The 12,677-nt window shown below is 43.8% G+C and overlaps 1 pseudogene; it reads right to left on the bottom strand.

Annotated features, from left to right (window-relative positions):
- The window catches only part of LOC120286373, a 28,083-nt pseudogene extending 15,626 nt beyond the window's left edge, over nucleotides 1-12,457 (bottom strand).
- Nucleotides 12,458-12,677: the final 220 nt, after the last annotated feature.

The following is a 12,677-nucleotide window of genomic DNA, read 5'->3' as shown; positions in this document are numbered from 1 at the left end:
GCTCGGTGACAGGATTTGGCATCTAAAAGGACACGTGGCTCGGTGATCTGATGCGTCACTTTGGTAAGCGAGTACCTTAGAGAATGCACGTGGGTCCAGCATTCCGGAATGGCATCTAAAAGGGCACGTGGTCTCGGCGAATTGATGCATCGCTTTGGTGAGATGCACCTAAGAGAATGCACGTGGGCCCGGGCATCTAAAAGGGCACGTGGTCTCGGTGACTTGATGCATCACTTTGGCGAAAAGGTCGCCTGAGAGAATGCACGTGGGCCCAAGGTTCGAGGCACGTGAACTCGGAGACTTGGAAGGTCGTCCTGGAGAATGCACGTGGCCTAGCTTTTAAATATCCCACAGTGGGGATTGATTTGTTTGGCATGTAATCGACTAGGTCGATGCTTTGATTTGATGTTGTGAATTGATTGCCTGAATGGAAATGACCGTGAGTGGTCTTGTTGGAATATAATCGACTAGGTCGATTTGATCGATGCTTCGATCGGTGATATGATTGCTTGGGTGCCTATTATGAATTGTACTGACTTGCGGGTGGGATCGAGAGGCCAAGGTAAGTCCTCTGCCCTGTGCGTGTTTAGGCAGCCTGTAGTATAATAGTTTATCTAATCGGGCTTAGTGGGGTAGAACTCGCTGAGACGTAGTCTCATCCCGGTTTGGGGAAAACCATTTCAGGACCCCGCTGAAGAGCTGAGAAGGAGGAATCCGAGAAGGAAGACTCGGAGGCGAATCTTAAGGAAAAGATTTTTGAAGGAAGAAGGCAATCTGAGAGGGGCCTTGAGTACGGCCTAGTTTGTCTAAGTTCCTGTCTTCTTTTGAGAATCCATTTTGATGTGAATAGTTTCGAAGTGGTTTATGGTTTGTATAAAAGTTTGGTTATAAATTTCAATATGAAAAATATGGCCCTGCTTTTCTATCCCATCGTTTTATTGTCTGGGGATTTTAACTGCTTCCGCATGTGCTTAATAATTGAAAGGGTCGGCGATACATAGTCATGGGATATCGCATTATAAAATCGACCAAGGTAGAAGGATGTGTGCGTGCCCGAGGATCGGGGCGTGACATCCAGTTTAAGTGGTATCAGAGCGAGGTTGAAGATTGGAGTGATAAGGAGCGTTGACCATGGGATAGTTAGTAGGAAAGGCCTTTAAATTCATGCTGATGCATGTCTGTGTTAGTTGAATGCTAAATTTGTTTGTTGTGTGTGGATCGCTCATCTTCTAATCCAGTGTGGATTTGGAAGACGGGTTGCAGTGTAAGACTGAACCATGAGCGAGCAGGAGCTGAGAACTCCTAGTGGGAGGACAATGTCCTCTGTGACTCGGGATGATGCACTGACAAAGGTCAGTACCTGAGGTGGTTGTGGCAGAGTGTTGGCTCTGGCCTGCTCGAGTGTAAGAGTACCACCGCAGGTTGGTACTAGTGTAGCAGCGTCGAATGATCCTAAGTTCGATAGGATCGTTCTGATGCTAGTGTTCCTTGGGAACTGGATGAGCCAGCAAGCTCAGGATCAAGCCGTTGTTGTTGTTGTCGCTATCGCAACCGTTGTTGTCGCCTTGCATGCTGAGATTCAGAGTGGAGGTGTGATCCGGGAGCGAGTCATGGCATTCGAGTTGAGGTATAGATCCAGTTCAGGCAGAAATGGAAATCGGTCAGGGAAAAGACTGAGGTTGAGAGAAAATTCTATTCCACTCACGAGGAAGGGTGGGATAGTCAAGTCAGCTCTGAGCATAATAGATCAGGTTGTTTTCAGACGTGATGATGGAGATCGGTATTATGTCCTTCATAGGATGCGAATTTATTTGGAGTATAGTTAACAGGGATATCTGGTCAAGAGTGGTCCTAGCAGAATGATGGGGCAACCAGAAAGAGTGCATGCCTTCGCCTAATAGAAAATAGAAGATGCACCAGATAAGTGTCAGAATTGTAGAAGGAAGCATGGATAAATCCAGTGTCCGAGGATGACTAGAACATGTTGTGATGATGACTAGCATGGCCATCAAGTGAAGGATTGTCAGTGGAAGTCCAAGGTAGCATAGGCATCGCTACTGCGGTAGAACGCCACTAGGATGGCGAAAGGAAGGGGAGTAGAATTGATCTTGCACCGATTAGAGAAAGAATGTGTTGGAGGTGATCTTATCAGATCATCGTAGCTGAGTTTGTGCTGAGTTGGTTGAACTTAAATTGTTAAGTAAAAGTGAGAAAGGGGAAATCATTAGCAACAATTGTGCTTGATTAGTTGCTGAAGTGTGAAATTAATGCCACATGAATAGTGTGGGCTTATGGAGCATCTTGTGATGATGAACCTTGTTCATGGAATAATCCGGTTTAGTCTATTAGCTTGCGAAAATAGCAAGATTATTAAGAGTCGAAAAGAATTTTGATTTCATTAATCTCGTTGGCTAAAGACAATCCGTTTGTTAGACAAAGGTTGCCAAGATTGATCTGACAGCTGTAGTGGATGTGTCAGTTGAGAAATAGAATGAGAAGAAGGTGGCCGTGATACAGAAAATTTCTAAGATAGTTCCAAAGGAATTGCTTGAGTTACTGCTAGAAAGAGAGTTTGAAATTGTAATTGAGCTAGCACCAGGATAGAGCCATTCTCGAAGGCTTCTTACCAGCTGTCGTTATCAGAATTGGTTGAATTGAAGATGCAGATGTGAAGATTGATGAATGAGGAATTCGTGTGTATCGGTGCATCACTTTGGGGAAACATCAGTTTTGTTTGTGAGAAGAAGAAAGATGGTTTATTGCGAGTGTGCATCGACTATTGTTAACTCAATTAGGGAAGATCAAGGACAAGTGTTCCTTGCCAAAGATCAATGAATGATGTGACTAGTTACAAAGAGTATCGATGTTTTAAAGGTCGACTTGAGATTATGAAGTCGTCAATTACGAACCAGGAAGGAGGTTGTACGAAAGACAGCTGTTCGTACTTGGTATAGTCTTTACGAGAATATTGTAAGATCGTTTGGCTTGGTGAACACTCCGATTGCTGTCATGGATTTGACAATTAGAGTGTTCAAGGAATATCGGATCGTTTGTGATTGTGTTCATTGATGATATCTTAGTCTATTCGAGAAGTGATGAAGAGCATGGGAATCATCTGAGATTAGTGCTTCAGACCTTAAGAGCTCATCAGCTGTATGCTAAGTCTAGCAAATGCGAGTTTTGGTTGGCTCGTGTTGCGTTCTTAGGTCATGTGATTTCCGGAGAAGGAATCTCCGTCGACCCGAGCAAGATAGAAGCCGTGATCAATTGGCAGAGACCGACATCGGTGTCGAGAGATCGAAGTTTCGGGGTTAGCGAGTTATTGCGACGGTTTGTGGAAGGGTTCTCATCAATAGCGTCGCCTCGACAAAGCTCCCAAGAAAGAAGAGAAAATTTGTATGGTCGGACAAGTGCGAGCGTAGTTTCCAAGAGCTGAAGGGAAGGAAAAGCTGACTCACCACTGCACTCGCCGAGGATTCCATCTGATCCTGGAGGATTCGAGATCTATAGTGATGCGTTATTCAGGCGATTAGGTTGCGTGCTAATGCAACATGGCAGAGTTGTTGCATACGCTTCCCGGCAGTTGAGACCTCATGAATGGAATTACCCGACGCATGACTTAGAACTCCCAGCCATCATATTCGCGTTGAAGATTTGGAGGCACTACTTGTGTGAGGAAAAGTTTCAGATCTTCACGGACCATCAGAGTCTCAAGTATTTGTTCTCTCAGAAGGAGTTGAACATGAGACAGTGTCGATGGATGGAATTGTTGAAGGATTATGACTGTGATATTTTATATCACCGGGAAAGGCAAATAAGGTTGCCAATGCATTGAGTAGGGAGTCTTCAATAGCACAAATCTTGATTGAGGAGTGGAACTTAATCGAGAGAGCTCGAGATTCGGAATTCAAATTTGAGGTAGGCCACCTCTCAAGTTTTATGGCCATCCTCGGGGTGAGCCGGATGTCCAAGTCGATCAAGCGGCTTCAACCGATAGATCCAGGACATGCGAGAGAATTCTTCAAGAGGATACCGAGAAAAGAAAAGCTGATTTTCAGATTGCTGATAACGGAACTCTAAGGTTTCAAGGATGTTTGGTTGTACCTAACGATGTTAAGCTTAGAGAAGAAATTTTATCTCGAAGCACATCGTAACGGTTATAGCATTCATCCTGGAAGCACTAAAATGTATCAGAATTTGCGTCAACACTACTTTTGTGGTCGGTATGAAGGCGGACATCGCCAAGCATGTGGCCAAGTGTTTGACTTGTCGGCAAGTAAAAGCCCAGCATTGCAAGCCGGGAGGACTTCGCAACCTCTCGCGATCCCAGTGGAAATGGGAACATATCACGATGGACTTCGTGACTGGACTACCAAGGAGTCAGAAGGGGAATGATTCGATTTGGGTAGTAGTCGACAGGCTGACAAAGTCGGCTCACTTCATTGCAGTTCGAAAGGGCCTGAGTCTGGATAGACGCGCAGACCTGTATGTGCGTCAGGTGGTTCGTATGCATGGAGTGCCGGTTACGATAACATCTGATAGAGACCCGAGGTTTACTGCTTTTTGGAAGAGCTTGCATAGTGCTTTAGGTACAAAGCTTCAGATGCGATACGCGTATCATCTTCGGACGGGTGGCCGGTCCGAAAGGGCAATCGAGACTCTTGAAGACATGCGAGAGCGTGTGTAATAGACTTCAAAGGAAGTTGGGAGGATTAACTTCATCTGGTGGAATTCGCCTACAACAACAGTTATCAGCAGAGCATCAAGATAGCTCCATTTGAAGCGTTGTCTAGCAGAGCATGCAGAACTCTAGTGTGTTGGGATGAAGTTGAAGAAAGGAAGATAACAGGCCTAGAGTTGGTTCAACAATCAGTAGATGCTGTGGCAGTGATCAGAGACAGATTAAAGGCAGCGCAGAGCAAGCAGAAAAGTTATGCAGATAAGCGTCGAAGGTCTTTGGAATTCCAAGATGGTGATCACGTTTGTCTGAAAGTGTCACCAATGAGGGGAACTTTGCGCTTTGGTAAGAAAGGCAAGCTGAGTTCGAGGTACGTAGGTCCGTTTGAGATTCTTGAAAGAATCGGAAACCTAGCGTATCGTCTTGCGTTGCCGCCAAGTTTGGCGCAAGTGCATGACGTCTTTCACGTGTCGAGGTTAAGGAAGTATGAGCCTGACCCGACCCACGTGCTCAATTTCGAGGAATTGGACGTGGATGACCGTGTGTCATACGTGGAAAGCCCGGCTCAAATTGTCAATCGCAAAGAGCAAGTTCTGCGTACAAAGACCATTCCGTTGGTCAAAGTGGTCTGGCAGCACCACGGTGTTGAAGGAGCGACTTGGGAGACTGAAGAGTCGATGAGACAATTATACCCCCACCTTTTGAGCAAAGTGTGAAAGGGTTTAAATTTCGAGGACGAAATTTTTATAAGAGGAAGAGTTGTGACATCCCGAAATTCGACCCCGTTTCGATAAAATGAAATGTGCATTTCGTCGACGTGCCTATGGTCCTTTTTCTCTGAGCTGATCACTCACGAGTTAGCTAACCTATTGGGTGAAGCCGTTAAGGGATATAACCGCGGTAAAATCCCTAAAAGCTACCTAATTGGTTGGATTGGACTAAAATCGCGTCCGGTCGATTTTAATCATGAAATTTAATTCGGTTTTGGGAATCGAATATTCGGACGTGTCACAATTCATTTTAGGACCGTCTCATCGTCTATCAATTTATTGCCGAGTCCGAAATTTCAAGAAAGAAATTATCGGAGGAAGATTTGAAGACCAAAGAAAATAGAAAGTGAAAGGGAAAGAGAAAAAGAAAAGAAATAAGAGAAGTATTATTATTTGAATTATTTTTCTCTCTCTCCCTTTTCTTTTTTTTTTTCTCTATCTTCTCTCTCCTTCCCCCTTTTTCCCCTCCCCCTTTGTGCGTAGCCTCCCCACCGCCCACCTTTTCTCTCTCTTCCCTTTGACTAGTCCAAGCTTATCTTCTCTCTCTTCTCTCTCCTCTCTCTTCTTCCCCCAACCCCACGTGACCGAACCCCCTTCTTCTTCTTTCTTCTTCGGGCGAGCAGAACCAGAAATGGAAGAAGCCGAGACAGCAGCCCGTCGCCCATCGCCGCCGCACCGGAGCCGAACCGCACCGCCGCAACTCGCCGCCAGGCCACCGTCTCGCCGTCCGCGCACGCCCCGAGTTCGTCGCGTGCTGCCACCCCTTCCTCGTGCAATCCGGCCTCTCGGCCCTGTTCCAGCCCGTCCAGCCATCTCCGCCGCCATTTGACCTCGCCGGACCTCCACCGGCCTTCCCCGCGCCTTGCCGCCCTTGCCGTGGTTGTAGGTTGCTGTTTGTGTGTTTTTCCAGCCATTCCAGCAGACCCACGAAATGGGTTTCCAGCTGGTTCGGGCCCGTTTTGGGCCGTTTCCCGGCCCCGAACCCGAGCGGTGCTTTGGGAAGAATCGTTCCTCGCGTCGCCGCCGTCGGATTGATCCGATTTGTGCGCGATTTGGTGAGTAATCTCACTAATCCAGGATTAGTGGCTAATTATGCTTTAAGCTGGTTTAGATTTAATTAATTATGTTTAGGTTGTTAGATTAGAATAAATTAGCAATTATTAGTCAATTGTGATGTGATTTAGATAAATTGATTGTGTAATTAGCAAGTAGACGTGGTCTACTAATTATTGGAAGTGCCTCGGGATTTTTCCCGACCCTTAGTGGGCTCCAATTAGGCTTTTCGGGCCTAAGTGGATATTTTTGTATTTAAATATTAATTTTCGGAATTAAATTAAATAATTATTTATTTTCTGAAAATTCAACTGAGATGGCTCGGGACCGGAAAATTATGCTGATGACTGTGGTGAAGTCCGTTTATGTAATCGGGCTTTATTTTGAGCTAAATTGAATTTTTAATATTAATTATTTAATTTTCGAAATTAATAAATAAATTAATTATTTTTCGGAAATTAAGATTTTGATGGCCGATGACCGAAATCTCGTGCCGATCGTCGTGGCGCAGTCCGTTTATTTATTTGAGTTCTACGTTGTATGGAATTGAGTAAATTGTGATATTTTAGGGATTTACCTAAATTGATTGGAATCGATTGAGATTGAATTATCGATTGGTGAATGGCCAAGTATGTTTATTCAGCATTTATAATGCTTTGTTGAGTTAATTTAATTATTTGATTGAGTATTGATTGGTGAATGGCCAAGTATGTTATTAAGCATTTATAATGCTTTGTTGACTTGATTTAATTATTTGATTGAGAAATCGTTGGGCATTGGTTGTCGATATTGAAAGTGAACTGGTAACCACTTGAAAGAGGACACGTGTGCCCGGTGAATTGGAATGTCACCTGGAGAATGCACGTGAGTTCAGTGGTTGAATATGTCACCTTGGCGAAAAGGTCGCCGAGAGAATGCACGTGGCTCGGAGACTCGGTATGTCGTCTGGAGAATGCACGTGGCTCGGTGACAGGATTTGGCATCTAAAAGGACACGTGGCTCGGTGATCGATGCGTCACTTTGGTAAGCGAGTACCTTAGAGAATGCACGTGGGTCCAGCATTCCGGAATGGCATCTAAAAGGGCACGTGGTCTCGGCGAATTGATGCATCGCTTTGGTGAGATGCACCTAAGAGAATGCACGTGGGCCCGGGCATCTAAAAGGGCACGTGGTCTCGGTGACTTGATGCATCACTTTGGCGAAAAGGTCGCCCGAGAGAATGCACGTGGGCCCAAGGTTCGAGGCACGTGAACTCGGAGACTTGGAAGGTCGTCTGGAGAATGCACGTGGCCTAGCTTTTAAATATCCCACAGTGGGGATTGATTTGTTTGGCATGTAATCGACTAGGTCGATGCTTTGATTTGATGTTGTGAATTGATTGCCTGAATGGAAATGACCGTGAGTGGTCTTGTTGGAATATAATCGACTAGGTCGATTTGATCGATGCTTCGATCGGTGATATGATTGCTTGGGTGCCTATTATGAATTGTACTGACTTGCGGGTGGGATCGAGGCCAAGGTAAGTCCTCTGCCCTGTGCGTGTTTAGGCAGCCTGTAGTATAATAGTTTATCTAATCGGGCTTAGTGGGGTAGAACTCGCTGAGACGTAGTCTCATCCCAGTTTGGGGAAAACCATTTCAGGACCCCGCTGAAGAGCTGAGAAGGAGGAATCCGAGAAGGAAGACTCGGAGGCGAATCTTAAGGAAAAAGATTTTTGAAGGAAGAAGGCAATCCTGAGAGGGGCCTTGAGTACGGCCTAGTTTGTCTAAGTTCCTGTCTTCTTTTGAGAATCCATTTTGATGTGAATAGTTTCAAAGTGGTTTATGGTTTGTATAAAAGTTTGGTTATGAATTTCAATATGAAATATATGGCCCTGCTTTTCTATCCCATCGTTTTATTGTCTGGGGATTTTAACTGCTTCCGCATGTGCTTAATAAATGAAAGGGTCGGCGATACATAGTCCTGGATATCGCATTATAAAATCGACCAAGGTAGAAGGATGTGTGCGTGCCCGAGGATCGGGGCGTGACAGTCCAAGTGGGAGTAATATGAGAAGTGATGAATTGAATTCAACTCATTCTCAATTACAACCACATGATAAGATGATATCGTCATTATCTAATCCAAGTGGGAGCATAATGGGGAATGATGTGCTAAGTGTACAATCTCCCATATAGCGAACAAGTCGCCAAAGTATTCCCTGTCGACGTTTTGACATTGAAGGGGAAACTTTTATGGTTGCTCCACAAGATGAGGATGAGCCAAGAAATATTAATGAGGCTCTAAATTGCCCTAGTAAGGAAAAATTGATTTATGCAATGAAAGAGAAAATGGAGTCAATGAAATCAAACCAAGTCTGGAAACTGGTTGATCTTCCAAAAGGGACGCAGAGCTATTGGGAACAAGTGGGTTCTCAAAATAAAGCGAAAGGTTGATGGCTCGATAGAAAGGCATAAGGCTCGCCTTGTGGCGAAGGGGTATAATCAACAGGAAGGAATTGATGATGAAGATACATTTTCTCCTGTAGTGAGATTTACCTTGATTCACATAATTCTGGCAATAGTGTTTAGTATGGATCTTGAGTTACATCAGATAGATGTAAAGACTGCTTTCTTCAATGGAGAATTAGAGGAAGAAATATATATGGAACAACTTGCTGGTTTCATAGTGAAAGGCCAAGAAGAAAAGGTATGTCGACTTTTGAGGTCGATATATGGCCTTAAAGCAGTCGTCAAGACAATGGTATATACGATTTCATAATGTCATAATGGGATATGATTTTATAATGATAGATGAGGATCATTATGTATATATCAAAAGATCCAAGGATCAATTTGTGATCATATCATTATATGTTGATGATATACTAATTGCCTGAAGCAATATGGAGCTTGTCAATACTGTTAAAAGTTGGTTGTCTTCCAATTTTGAATTGAAAGATATGGGATTGTAAACCCATTGACACTCCTATTGCAAAAGGTGAAGGATTGAGCCATAGACTGTGTTCAAGGACTCCACAAGAGAAGGAACAAACGAAACATGTTCCTTATGCTAGTGCTGTTGGGAGCTTGATGTACGCTATGATGTGTACAAGACCTGACTTATGTTTTGCAGTTGGAATGGTGAGTAGATACCAATCCAATCAAGGTCAAGCACGTTGGAAAGCCGTTAAAAGAATACTAAGGTATCTAAAGGGGACTGCTGATTATACGTTGAGTTATTATGGAAAGGATCTGCAACTCAAAGGCTATTTAGATGCTGATTGAAGATGAGATTTAAATGAAAGAAAATCTACCTATGGATTTGTTTTCTTACCGAGTAATAGGCACCATATGTTGGAGCAGTAAGAAACAAAAGTGTATAGCCTTGTCCACGATGGAAACTGAGTTCGTGGCATTATCAGCAGCAGTATAAGAAGGTGTTTGGCTTAAGAGATTATTGGATCATTTAGGTGTTATTTGAAGTGCTGCAGATTCATTGTTGGTCAACTGTGATAGCCAAGTAGCAAAAGCGTACACCAAAGATCCAAAATATCATGGCAAGACCAAACATATAGATACAAAGTATACTTTCGTCAATGATATGATTGCACGAAAAGATGTGAACTTAGAGTACATACTACGCATAGAATGGTAGCAGATCCTATGACAAAGCCAATACCTAGAGATGTGTTTTGTGGCCATATGAAATCCCTAGGATTGTGTAGAGGATGATGTATTGAATATTGTAATTTCCCTAAGAGTTCACATTTGATGAATTTGTGTTTTCATCATTAATGCCTACGAATCTTAGTTTGATCTTTATGCATCTTAATGCTCAGTGCATTATTTTAAGTTGAGGAAGTATGTCGGATAGATATAAGATTAGCCCACTCACACGGGTAATCGCCTCTATTTACTGTGTGATAAATAGAGATGAGACTGTTTTTAAGCTTATTATCTAGGTGATAATCGAGAGCTCAAGCTTAAAATATGTATGTTGCCTTAACTGGGTGTTAAGATGAGGACATAATACTTACTATGTCCGAAAGTAAAACACCCCACACGTTTTACTTTATCTGTCTATGATGCCAGATGTGAGTTCTGATGAATTTTGTGAATGAGTAGATACGTGAACTCAAGTTAGACATTCGGTATGTCTGAATTATCATCTGTACGGTATTGAAGGTGTAGACATACGCTCCATGGGAAATGAGTTATTATCGTAATACGTATTTCATACTACGTATGCATGAGACGACCAATAAGAGTGGCAAAAGTTTGATCTCAACTTTTATGTCGTGTGAGACTCTTGAGGAAAAGAGTTCCTCAATTTTTTAGTCCCCTCATGACTCTTACTTATTCTCAAAATTTCTATTTAGTGTTTGCTATCTTAGGATATTGCCAATGGTCATGAGTTTGATTCGATCTAATGGGGCATTTCTAGAAAAGCAAGCTAAACTGAAATTGAGGGTTTGAAGGGAAGAGGAAGATCGAATTTGGAGAATCACATTGTAGTTTTGTATTAACTGGTTAACCAATTATGACTATCTTTGTGATAATCATAATTGTGAATACAATATATATATCATTGTTAGAAAGAGATCAAGAGAGATATAAATGTGATCAATCGATCTAGGGTACTGCATACTAAATCTACTCGGAGTGTGATGCTCATTATGAGCTGCTATATATTCCTAACAGATGTATGGCAACGAGCTCTCAAAGTATGCTGGTCGCACGGATTATTCACCGGTATGAATGTTGAAGAGAGGTAAAGAGAATCCTGTTCAGCCCACCAAGTGTGAGTGGGAGATGATGGTTTTAATTGGTGATGGGCTTAAGGCCCGTCCGCCCATGTTGGGCCCAAAAGGCCCGGCCCATGGGAATAAGGCCCGTGGATGGGGGAAGGTATAAAAGGGAGGAGAGAGAGAGAGAGAGATGACAACGTTTTGATGAACGTACGTCTTCTTCTCTCCAACGTTCTCTCCCCCCTAAAACAAAAACAGTAAGCAAACGGCGACACTGTCTTCCCTTCAAGGCTTCATCGGATTGAATAGGGCTAGATTTTCTTCCTCTTATCGGCGTCAGTGTCTAATCTGTGGCTAACAAGGTACGCTCGACTCTGTGGTGTGCTTTACGATCGGTGATACGTGTTTTCCCGGGCTTCGTCTTCCGCATTGATTTAGGGGTTCGATTTAGTGTCGAATCCGGTTTTCGGGGATCCGTTATTCCCAACACCAACAAATCCTCTCAGAAGTCAAACATTTCGTTCCCATGTCACCTTCTGCTTCCACACGCTTTGTTGCTGAGATACCTTCTGCTAAAATTCGTCCCTATCCTTTTGGTTTTAACAGCTTTTTCACCTTAAAATATTTTCCAATATGAGGTCCAAACTCCAAAGCATCGAACTACGGAGAAATTGCACCAAAACAACAGCGTCGACAAAAACTGGATCTGGAATCAAAGTTGGCTGTCCGGCGGCAGAAATTTAAAAAGCTAGATTCTTGATAAGCAGAAGAGTAGAGAACTGACACGACAGAGGAAAGCAGGAAATCAAGCACACTCGGGTCCTCCAAAAATAAGCATTCAAGACAACCCAATTTGTTAAATTTGCCAAAAGGGAAGATTAATGCCAAATAAAGATACCGGCAGTGAAAAAAAACCAAGAACAAGAACAAGAACGCTTACAAAGAATCGCTAGCAGAACACGCCGAGGCGCGAGGCTGCCGCCCAGCCTCGCTCTCATGCCTTCACCCTATGGGTTTCGCAGCAGCAAACGCAGAGAATGTGAATGCAAGATGAACAGGCCGGGGGAAAAAAAGGAGACTAATGCAGGAGTGGCGAACCCACCTCAATGCCTCTGCAATTGAAAAAACGGGCACTGAGAATCTTGCGTATTAAATAGACCGTACGGAGCGTTGAAAAAGAGAAAGGCCGAGCAGGAGGAGGCGGAGGAGGAGGAAGAGAACGGGAACTTCGCGGAGCGAGGGAGGGAGGGAGCCAGCGAGCACTTCACTTGGACACGCTCGGTGAACAGTAGCTACGCACGAGCGAGGTCGAGCTGTGGGGCGGGGAGAGTCCGGAGTCACGTGGGGGAGGTTGCTTCCGGGAGAATACACTCGCAGCATGCCAGCATGTATTAAAACCGAAAATTGGAATGTAACCGTCATATTTCATGAGGTTAATGTCAAGAAA

The sequence above is a fragment of the Eucalyptus grandis genome, chromosome 1, assembly GCF_016545825.1.
Source record: "Eucalyptus grandis isolate ANBG69807.140 chromosome 1, ASM1654582v1, whole genome shotgun sequence".
Lineage (NCBI taxonomy): Eukaryota > Viridiplantae > Streptophyta > Magnoliopsida > Myrtales > Myrtaceae > Eucalyptus > Eucalyptus grandis.
This window is presented reverse-complemented; position numbering and strand designations above follow the sequence as displayed.